The sequence below is a fragment of the Lithobates pipiens genome, unplaced genomic scaffold (genome assembly GCF_037356315.1).
Source record: "Lithobates pipiens isolate NorthernLeopardFrog02 unplaced genomic scaffold, aLitPip1_a1.2 Scaffold_8, whole genome shotgun sequence".
NCBI lineage: Eukaryota > Metazoa > Chordata > Amphibia > Anura > Ranidae > Lithobates > Lithobates pipiens.
The window spans coordinates 626937790-626948765 of NW_027507903.1; the positions used below are offsets into that span (position 1 = coordinate 626937790).

General features: G+C 40.2%; 1 pseudogene across 1 annotated transcript in view; it reads right to left on the reverse strand.

Annotated features, from left to right (window-relative positions):
- Positions 1-7066: 7066 nt before the first annotated feature.
- The window catches only part of LOC143962390 (olfactory receptor 10A7-like), a 49115-nt pseudogene continuing 45205 nt past the window's right edge, over positions 7067-10976 (reverse strand). The window contains exon 3 of the transcript XR_013270678.1: positions 7067-7086. The product of XR_013270678.1 is annotated as an olfactory receptor 10A7-like (transcript). The remainder of the gene's footprint in view (positions 7087-10976) is intronic.

Here is a 10976-nt window from a genome sequence, read left to right on the forward strand (position 1 = left end):
GCCTCCACCATCAGGAAAAGACTGGGCAAAAATGGCCTGCATGGCAGAGTTCCAAGGAGAAAACCACTGCTGAGCAAAAAGAACATCAAAGCTCATCTCAATTTCTCCACAACACATCTTGATGATCCCCAAGACTTTTGGGACAACATTCTGTGGACCGATGAGACAAAAGTGGAACTCTTTGGAAGGTGTGTGTCCAAGTATATCTGGCGTAGAAGGAACACTGCATTTCATAAAAAGAACATTATACCAACAGTAAAATATGGTGGTGGTAGTGTGATGGTCTGGGGCTGTTTTGCTGCTTCAGGACCTGGAAGACTTGCCGTGATAAAAGGAACTATGAATTCTGCTGTCTACTAAGAGATCCTGAAGGAGAATGTCCGACCATCTGTTCGTGTACTCAAGCTGAAACAAACTTGGGTTCTGCAGCAGGACAATGATCCTAAACACACCAGCAAGTCCACCACCGAATGGCTGAAGAAACACAAAATGAAGACTTTGGAGTGGCCTAGCCAAAGTCCTGACCTGAATCCTATTGAGATGTTGTGGTATGACCTTAAAAAAGACGTTCATGCTCGAAAACCCTCTAATGTAACTGAATTAGGACAATTCTGCAAAGATGAGTGGGCCAAAATTCCTCTAGGACGCTGTAAAAGCCTCATTGCATGTTATTGCAAACGCTTGGTTGCAGTTGTTGCTGCTAAGGGTGGCCCAACCAGTTATTAGGTTTAGGGGGCAATCACTTTTTCACACAGGGCCATGATGGTTTGGATTTTTTTTCACCTTTAATAATAAACACCTTCATTTACAAATTGCATTTTGTGTTTACTTGTGTTGTCCTTGACTATTGTTTAAATTGGTTTGATGTTCTGAAACACTTAGGCCGCGTACACACGGGCGGACTGTTCGCCCAACCTTGTCCGCTGAACAGTGTTTGGGCGGACAGTCCGCTCGTGTGTGGGGCTTCAGCGGACAGTTTCAGCGGACAGTTGGACGAACAAGGTTTTTCGGAAATTCCGAAAAACTGTCCGCTGAAACCTTGTTTGAGCGAACAGTCCGCCCGTGTGTAGGCTTGTTCGACAAACTAAGTTCCACGCATGCTCAGAAAGGATTTACACGTCGGAAAGTTGCATTGCAGTGTATTGGACGTCGAAATTTTCGATCCGTCGTACATGTCGAAACGTGTCGAAACGTCATTGCGCACGGTTTCAGCAAACTGTTCGTTCGTCGTGTGTGGGCATGTCCGTCCATGCTAAGTTTGAGCGGACTGTCCGCCGAAACTGTTGGACGGACAAAGTTGGGCGAACAGTCCGCCCGTGTGTACGCGGCCTCAAGTGTGACAAACATGCAAAGGAACAGGAAATGAGGAAGGGGGCAAACACTTTTTCACACCACTGTATATATGCATTTACTTTGTCCAAAAAAAAATTGTAAAAGAGTAGATTGTGGCGCTAAACCCGAAACCTTTATATTTTATAAAAACCCAATCCACAACGTTAAAGTGCGAAAGAAAAAATAAAATAAAAAAATTATGAAAATTATGAATTATATATGCTGAATTATATAATGCTATATATCTAATACATACTCATACTTAAGTGTATTAGTGCCTGAAATCCCAACAAAGGTGCCAATATAAATTACTTAAGTGAACAATAACACATTTATTAATTTTAAACTAAATAAATGGTGGTATTAGTCCATATAGTAAAGTGTGCAAACAAAAATAGAAATGACCATCAAACGTTATAAAGTTACCATATCACTGAGAAGCGCACCAGGGAAAGCTGTTCTCTCCACTGAAGATACTAGCACTTTTGCACTAGTCACTTTCTTTCATCGCTATATGGGACATTTTTCCAATGTTGTTTGAATGAACTTTATTTGAACGTTTGATGGTCACTTCTATTTTTATTTGCACACTTTACTATATGGACTAATATCACCATTTATTCAGTTTAAAATTAATTAATTTGTTATCGTTCACTTCAGTAATTTATATTGGCACCTTTGTTGGGATTTCAGGCACTAATACACTTAAATATGAGTATGTATTAGAAAAAATAGCATTAAATAATAAAAATAGCATTATATAATTCAGCATATATAATTCATAATTTTCATATATTTTTTTTTCTTTCGCACTTTAACGTTGTGGATTGGGTTTTTATAAAATCTAAAGGTTTCAGGTTTAGCGCCACAATCTACTCTTTTACCATTTTTAGCCATATTGTCCTCCCCCCATTTTTGGGTGGAGATTTTTAAGTAGAGGCAGCTCCTACCAATTTTCTACTAATTTTCTGTGTAGTCCGTAGCGCAACTTTACTTGTCTTTCTATATTTACTTTGTCACATCTTCTACTCCAATTGACTGGGTGTTAATACCATGGTAATTTTGGTTTGACTGTTCACGTACATTGTGGGCATGTCATCTAATTTTTCCTGGATCTCTACCACAGGTGTTAGTAATTAAGAAATGGTGTTGCGCTCCGGCTAAATAGATCTAATTAAACTAAGATAAACTAACATGTACTCAAGTACCAACCAAACAAAAATAAAATAAAATAAAATGTGGAACTGTATGTTTAAATAAGCTCAGACAATGTGCATAAATTCCAAAGTGCAATACACCAGGTCAGATTGTGCACTTAACATAAAAAACTTGGTATAAGAGATCTTCTATTGATGATAGTGAAATAGTGTTGAGTGCACACATATGTATAAATGATATGGCACGAAGAACAATATATAAAAAAAAAAAAAAAAAAAAAAAAAAAAAAAACTGCAAGTGCAATACAGATCAAAAAATGCACAAAATGCTAATAGTCCATGTGCAGTGTACCATGTGTATGAACAAAATGCTAATAGTCCATAAACAGTGAGATATGTGTTTGAACAAAAGCTCCAAAAACAAAAATAAGGTGAACTACAGTTATACAAAAAGCATGTCCATTTAGTGGTAAAATATGTCCATTTAGTGATAAACAAAGCAGTATCCTGCGTGCTCCAAAAACAGGAGGTGAATTCCACCAGTGCTCCTATGCGTATTATATCCTCACACTAGGTGCAGTAATTACCTTACCTTACTGCTGTAAGGTAAACAGCATTTTCAAAGTAACGCTTGTTGTCCAATAATGCAGGTACAATAGGTGATGTGATCCTAGACTCTCATTCACCGTGGGCACGTTGTAACATGCAGGAAAAACAAGGGGAACACTCCAATGGTGAAGTACGTATTCACAATTTATTGGATATAAAATGAAGATATAGGTACTCACATTTAAAACAGTAATAAAAAGCACAACTAAACGAACGCGTGTCACGCTCGTGCTTCCGGACGTCACTTCCGGTGTCGGAATTGGCCAGTAAGGACACCGGAAGTGACGTCCGGAAGCACGAGTGTGACACGCGTTCGTTTAGTTGTGCTTTTTATTACTGTTTTAAATGTGAGTACCTATATCTTCATTTTATATCCAATAAATTGTGAATACGTACTTCACCATTGGAGTGTTCCCCTTGTTTTTCCTGCATGTTACAACGTGCCCACGGTGAATGAGAGTCTAGGATCACATCACCTATTGTACCTGCATTATTGGACAACAAGCGTTACTTTGGAAATGCTGTTTACCTTACAGCAGTAAGGTAAGGTAATTACTGCACCTAGTGTGAGGATATAATACGCATAGGAGCACTGGTGGAATTCACCTCCTGTTTTTGGAGCACGCAGGATACTGCTTTGTTTATCACTAAATGGACATATTTTACCACTAAATGGACATGCTTTTTGTATAACTGTAGTTCACCTTATTTTTGTTTTTGGAGCTTTTGTTCAAACACATATCTCACTGTTTATGGACTATTAGCATTTTGTTCATACACATAGTACACTGCACATGGACCATTAGCATTTTGTGCATTTTTTGGTCTGTATTGCACTTGCAGTTTTTTTTTTTTTATATATATTGTTCTTCGTGCCATATCATTTATACAAATGTGTGTGCACTCAACACTATTTCACTATCATCAATAGAAGATCTCTTATACCAAGTTTTTTATGTTAAGTGCACAATCTGACCTGGTGTATTGCACTTTGGAATTTATGCACATTGTCTGAGCTTATTTAAACATACAGTTCCACATTTTATTTTATTTTATTTTTGTTTGGTTGGTACTTGAGTACATGTTAGTTTATCTTAGTTTAATTAGATCTATTTAGCCGGAGCGCAACACCATTTCTTAATTACTATCACTTAATTTGGGGAGGGTTTACACCCCTGCCGGTGTTTTGCTGCAACCACACTAGTTCTAGGACACATTGATAGGCGCGAGAATACTTTCACTCTCATCTCTCTCCCTCTACCACAGGTGTGACCCACCCCCCGCCTAATCTGTTGGGGGATCACTTTCAGTGTGACTTCTTGTAGACCATATCTGTTTGGTTATTGTAGATGTGGAATGCTTTGGGACCCTTTGGGGAGAGAAAAGTGCTTTAAAGGACCTCCATGTAGGAAGCCTTCTCTTTGTTGGATATACACTATTGGGTAACTATATCACATGTCTGCACTGCATGGTGTTTATTTTTCTTCCAGTGTGCTTAAATAATTTTGACATGTGCACCTATAATATATTTCTCTTAGCAGACTGACCCTCTGAAATAGACTGTTGGCATATGGGTTTAAACGTGCCCGGCTTATTTTTCATATTGTCGATATTTCTTCATTAATGTTTTCCTACTGGAGCTCATTTTTTAATTTTCATGTTATTCCCTTTTGATACCATTAATAAATATTTTTTTCTATATAATATTGACTTAATGTTTTCACTTTGCTGCCTAAAAACCCCAATTTGGAGGAATCCTTCTCCCTTTTTTTCCAATTTGGCCTGAACCCGTGGTGGGGTAGAGGCTACTCCTACACCCACTTGATCCTTTTCTGGACTTGCTGGACCTGTCTCCTCCATGCAGCCATACCCTTATCCCCACCCACAATCCTATTTTTTTTCCTTTTTCATTTTATCCCATGGTCCATGTTTCTATTCTACTCACCTTTCCATGAAGGCTGCAGTTACCCTTTTAAGCCATGGGCTAGGACCGATAGGACTGGTACAGTTTTCATCCCACAAATATACTTCCCAGTTTTCCACTTCCCCCTTCTCTTACCTCCCCCAGCCCTCCTCTCCTCTCCCCCTTCCCTTCTTTATCATCCATGTTACTGTTGCCTTAAGGCTGATTTAAATGCTTGTTCTATAGTCTCAGTTCAGAAGACTAATGTTTATATATTTAGTATGTTAGCACCTCCTACGTGACATTTGTTTTTCCCTACCTGGGGTCCTCCCTTGACCTTGTTTTTTAAGGGGCCCTGCAGCCAGAGCAGGGGGGCCACTTGCCACTCCACCTGCTGTGACCTTGAGGAGTTTACACCAGGAATGCAACCCCATTTAGGGTTGCCCTTAAACCGTCCCCTATGATTTATAGGGCTTTGGTGCAGGTCTTGGCTCGCCAAACCTGCTTATAGAGAGTCCAGGATGTTTATTACTCTGGACTTGCCTTCTCTCATTCTCTTCATCTCTCTTTTTACTTTCTGGTCTTTCTTTACTTCCTCTCCTCTTCTTTCTTCCCCCAACCAGGTGCCTTCAAGGAGAGCTTACTGAATCAAGTCTACTCGGATCCTGGGATCGCTCTAATCCCCCCCTGTGGGCTTCACCTCCTCAATTGGACCGGGTAAAAATATTTGCACACACTCGCTCTCACCCTCTCATATCCATGGCTGACACTACCCCCAAACAGGCATCCTTTAAGATAGCATCCCATGACACACAAGGTTTGAATTCCATAATTAAAAGACGTTAGGATCTCCATAACTACCTCTCTAAGGGACTAGACATCATTCTAATCCAGGAAACCCACTTCCCAAAGAGCTTTAACCTCACCTTTCTGCACCAAAACTACCCTACCTTTTTCCTAGCCAATGCAGATGATAAAAATAGGGGGGTTGCCGTCTTCATATCCAAATGCTCCTCATTCTCCCTCTCTCAAACCATCAAAGACAGTGAAGGACAGTACATATTGGTCAAAGGCCATATAAATTACGCACTATTCTCCCTCATCTCTTATTACCTTTCACCCCACCTTGAAGGTAATGTGATCATGGGAGGCATTTCAAACGTCGCCTTTGATCACCTTCTAGATAAAATGACACAAGGCAGAACCCACCTGAAACAGCCCCCCAAACAGAGTCTACATATAGCCCAGCTCCTCCACTCGCTAGCCATGATAGACACTTGGATGTAATTACATCCTACTGCTAAGGATTACACACATTTTTCTGCACCTCATAGGACATATGCTCGCATAGATCATATTTTCCTACACACTTCAGATATCCACCTTTCATCTCAGGCCTCTATATGTGAAGTTCCCTGGTCAGATCACGCCTTATGCCGCGTACACACGAGCAAATTGTCCGGCGTACTTAGTCCAGCAAACAATCCGACGGATAGTCCTTTCTACCAAACGGACTTGGCCACACACGGACACACAGAAAGTCCGGCGTTTGCTAGCATGATGACGTACAGCACGTACGACGGGACTAGAAAAAGGAAGTTCAATAGCCAGTAGCCAATAGCTTCCTTTTTTCGTACTTGCTTCTGAGCATGCGTCCTTCTTAGTCCCCTGGACTAGCATACTCACGAACGTATTGTCCGCTGAAACCCAAGTCCGGCGGAAAGATTGGAGTGCAAAACTACTTTCTAAGTCCGCCGGACTTTACGATAGAAAAGTCCGCTGAAGCCCACACACAATTGAATTGTCCGCTGAAATGCGTTTCGGCAGACTAAGTACGCCGGACAATTCGCTCGTGTGTACGCGGCATTAGTCTCTCTTAAAATCATTGTTTTTTTAAACCAGGCGAGCCCCCCACAATGACACCTTAATGAGACTTTCCTCACCAACCCAGTACACTGTACTTTGCTCAAAAGAGATCTACTGGAATACCTTTGCATTAATGACACCCCGGACATTTCTCCAAGATCGTTATGGGGAGCCCATAAAGCGGTCATGAGAGGTAAATTTATCCAGCTAGCTTCACACCTTAAATGTCAAAAACAAATAGACATAATCAATTTAGAGAAAAACTTTCAATCCCTGAGTAAGATACACAAAAACTAACCCTCATCCACTTCTCTAGCTCAACTAGATGCAGCTAGGATTGCCATGAACACGGCCATTACTTCAAGCACTGAAAAACACCTAAGATGGGTGAGCAGTAGATTTTATCTCCACTCAGACAAATTCGGCAATCATCTTGCAGCGAAGCTCTCACATAAGCACAGAGCTCACGCCCTGCCCAAAATTAAATCACTAGCTGGTACCCTGACCCAAAACCCCAAACAGATCCTAGAAGCATGCCATTCATTTTACTCAAACCTATACTCAGGATCTAATCCCGGCAGTACAAATACACTCAACACTTTCCTAGACAACATCCCTCTCCCCAAAATCTCTGACCCACATAGGTCTATAATGGAACCCCCATTTCTGAAGAGGAAGTTAGAGAGGTCATAAAAGAGCTGAAAAGAGGCTCAGCTCCAGGCCTTATCTGGTCTGGTTTTTCAATTCCCTGAACAAGGATCCACCCATAGACTCAACAGCTAATTTAGCATACATCTCTGTCATCCCAAAACCTGGCAAGGACCAGAGCCAAGTGAGCAATTATAGACTCATATTGTTAATTAACAAATGACCTAAAAATAATAACAAAAATTCTATCCAACAGATTAGGATCCTTCATTGGGTCCTATTGAGATGGATAAGAACTATAAATTAGTTCTTGGTTATCTGCTGCTATTTCTAATTAAAAAGTATAAATGTGCATGCACATTAGAAGTAAACACTCTCTGAGATATGTTAAGCTCAGGCTACTTCTAAATTCTGATTTATTCGTGGGCGGTGTTAATATTTTATACAGAAAGATACGTCATTACTATGTCAGTCTAATAGGTACATCTTATTGGTTACAATACAAGAGAAATGAAGAAACTTGATGCTTGAAGTTTGGTTGAAGCTGGTTCCCTTATCTCGAATGCATTCTTCTAACGCGTGGGATGTAGGGTATAGACGCCATCTTCCCGCAGAACAGGGTCAATCTGTATGCTACATAATAAGTAAGGAGCATGGGAACATGTATACACATAAGCAAATAGACATTTTCTGATTATCATTATGTACATTGGATTCCTTAACAGTCCCCCCTAAAATGGCTATTTTCTTCTGTCCCTCATCTAAAGGTCCTACTCACCTGGCCCATTCTCCTCAGCAACTCTTTTTAAGCTGTATATAGAGTTGGGCAGCAACTAGTTCACTACCCCCTCGATACAGCTGGAGAAGGGCAATCAGGTGCTATCTACCCCTATAACCCTAGAGGATTGTGAGATTTTGGACAGGGAGTGACTGTAGAGGAGTGAAGGGTTTGTCACCCTCCATCATAAGAGGGTCCTCTTCTTCCTGGTGGAGAAATGTAGGTGGGTTGTTTTCTACAGCCTTGCTCATTAACTTCTTTACGAAAGGTAGAATACAGCATACAATCGGGGGGTAAAAGAACCAGGATTATTAGTACCGTTACCCCTATCTGGGCGAGCACCTTCTGCCACCCACTCATCCAGCTAAAATATTGATCCCATGGGTCTGTAATACTGGAGTTCTTCTTCAACTCCAATGACAAATCTTCTAATTTCTTTATAGCTAAAGTTACTTTACCAATTGGGCCGGTATTATCAGGAATGTAGGTGCAACAGGTCCCCGTTTTTTCTATCATTTTACAGACACCTCCTTTCTCAGCTAACACCATGTCTAAGGCCACCCGGTTCTGGAATGTCATGTAGGAAGTGGGGGGGTAACTGGTCAGCAATTCCCTGGAGGGCATCTTTAGTGTAATTCACGAATCTTTGTTGGTTATAATATATGTAATTGATCCAATCTACATTCTTGTTCACAGTTATTATGGGGATCAAAGCCTCAAAACCAACTTTTACCTGATCCCTGGCTTTGAATTCATCAGGGACCCCCCTTGGGACCCCTATAGCATCTATGTACACATGAGGGTCAAAGCTTCTGGAGAGAGCTGCTCGCTTCCTCCTCTGACTGTGTGCTGGGTCAGTGTATGTATCAGGGTTATCATCTGCTAGGATATGGAGGGGCATAATCACCTTTTCAAGGGCACATTCACCGGTCCAGATACCCTCTAATCTGGTCCTATGTTCCAACCCACTGTCCCTCCCAGGAACCACAATTCTGTCCCCAGTAACTGTCTGTAAAACACACATATTACCATCAGGGATGTCTCACCTTACCAACAGGGATGTCACTGTACCAATGGCATTGCCATGAAAGAGTCAAACGGACAAGGTACTATGTCACAGTAATCAAAGGTAAAGGTGGTCACATGTGTACCTGAAGAGTTGTACCAAAATGTAATTATGTTATCATTTTTTTTTTTTTGTGATGACCACCTCCTGGGCCTCCCCCCTAGACCAAACAGAAAAAGGATATGCAGCATGGTCGTCATGAAGTGGGCGGGATCTTGTCCTTGGGGGTGGAGCTTTCTTGCAGTGGGAAGCGTGTATTCAGGTGTTCTTCCCGGCCAATTCCACTGAGGTGGCTGTGGTCAGCAAAACTTGGAATGGACCATCATATCTGGGTTCAAGAGAATGTTTTCTCACAAATTTCTTTACCAGCCCCCAATCTCCAGGTAGTAGTTGGTGTGTTCCTGTATCTAATTCAGGATCTGGAATGGAAGAAAACACCTGGACATGCATTTGGGTTAATTCTCGTGATAATGCGGTTACATAATTAGTCAACACATCAGATTGCAACTGTAAGGCCGCGTACACACGGGCGGACTGTTCGCCCAACCTTGTCCGCTGAACAGTGTTTGGGCGGACAGTCCGCTCGTGTGTGGGCTTTCAGCGGACAGTTTCAGCGGACAGTTGGACGAACAAGGTTTTTCGGAAATTCCGAAAAACTGTCCGCTGAAACCTTGTTTCAGCGAACAGTCCGCCCGTGTGTAGGCTTGTTCGACAAACTAAGTTCCGCGCATACTCAGAAAGAATTTACAGGGCGGAAGCGCTCGGTCTTGTAAAACTAGTGTTCGTATTGAAGCTAGCATATTCGTCATGCTGATAATTTTGTGTTTTTTTTAATATAGCCCGTTCTTTTCTTCTTCGTAATGCAAGAAAAGTGAAGTAGCTTTGCTGCTTATATTCACACAGAGTTATACTACATGTTTTTATTCATCCTCATCCTATGATTAATCTTCCAATTATAGCAAAAATATATTCCCAATTTATATATAAAAAAAAATATATATATATATATATATATATATATATATATATATATATATATATATATATATATATATATATATATATATATATATATATATATATTTATTTATTTCAGAAAAAAAAAATCTATTACTATATATTTTTGGAACTACTATTGTTTTTTTTTTTTTTTGTTTTTTTTTTGGGTGGGGGGTTTGAAACAAGATGGACTTTCATTTTTTTGGGCCAAGCAGGACTATGCAAGTAGAGATAGATAGATAGATAGATAGATAGATAGATAGATAGATAGATAGATAGATAGATAGATAGATAGATAGATAGATAGATACCCAAACCATCATTTTAGCCTACACATGATTGCATGTTCAAAATCAGCAGAGCTTCCCCTCATTTCAAATGTTAAGCCTCAAATTTACAGCGAATGCACTTCCAAGTGCACTTGCAGTGCTTTAAAAATTGCACTTGAAGTTAGCATATTTACATGAACATGTGTTTTGTAAATAACCCCCAGAGTCTTTGGACATGTATCTGCCTACTCACAAATAAACTTTGTTTTTTTTAACCCAAAATTATACAAAAATATTGATAAAAAAAAAGAAAAAAAAAGAAAACATACAATTTTTTTTTTAAATCAAA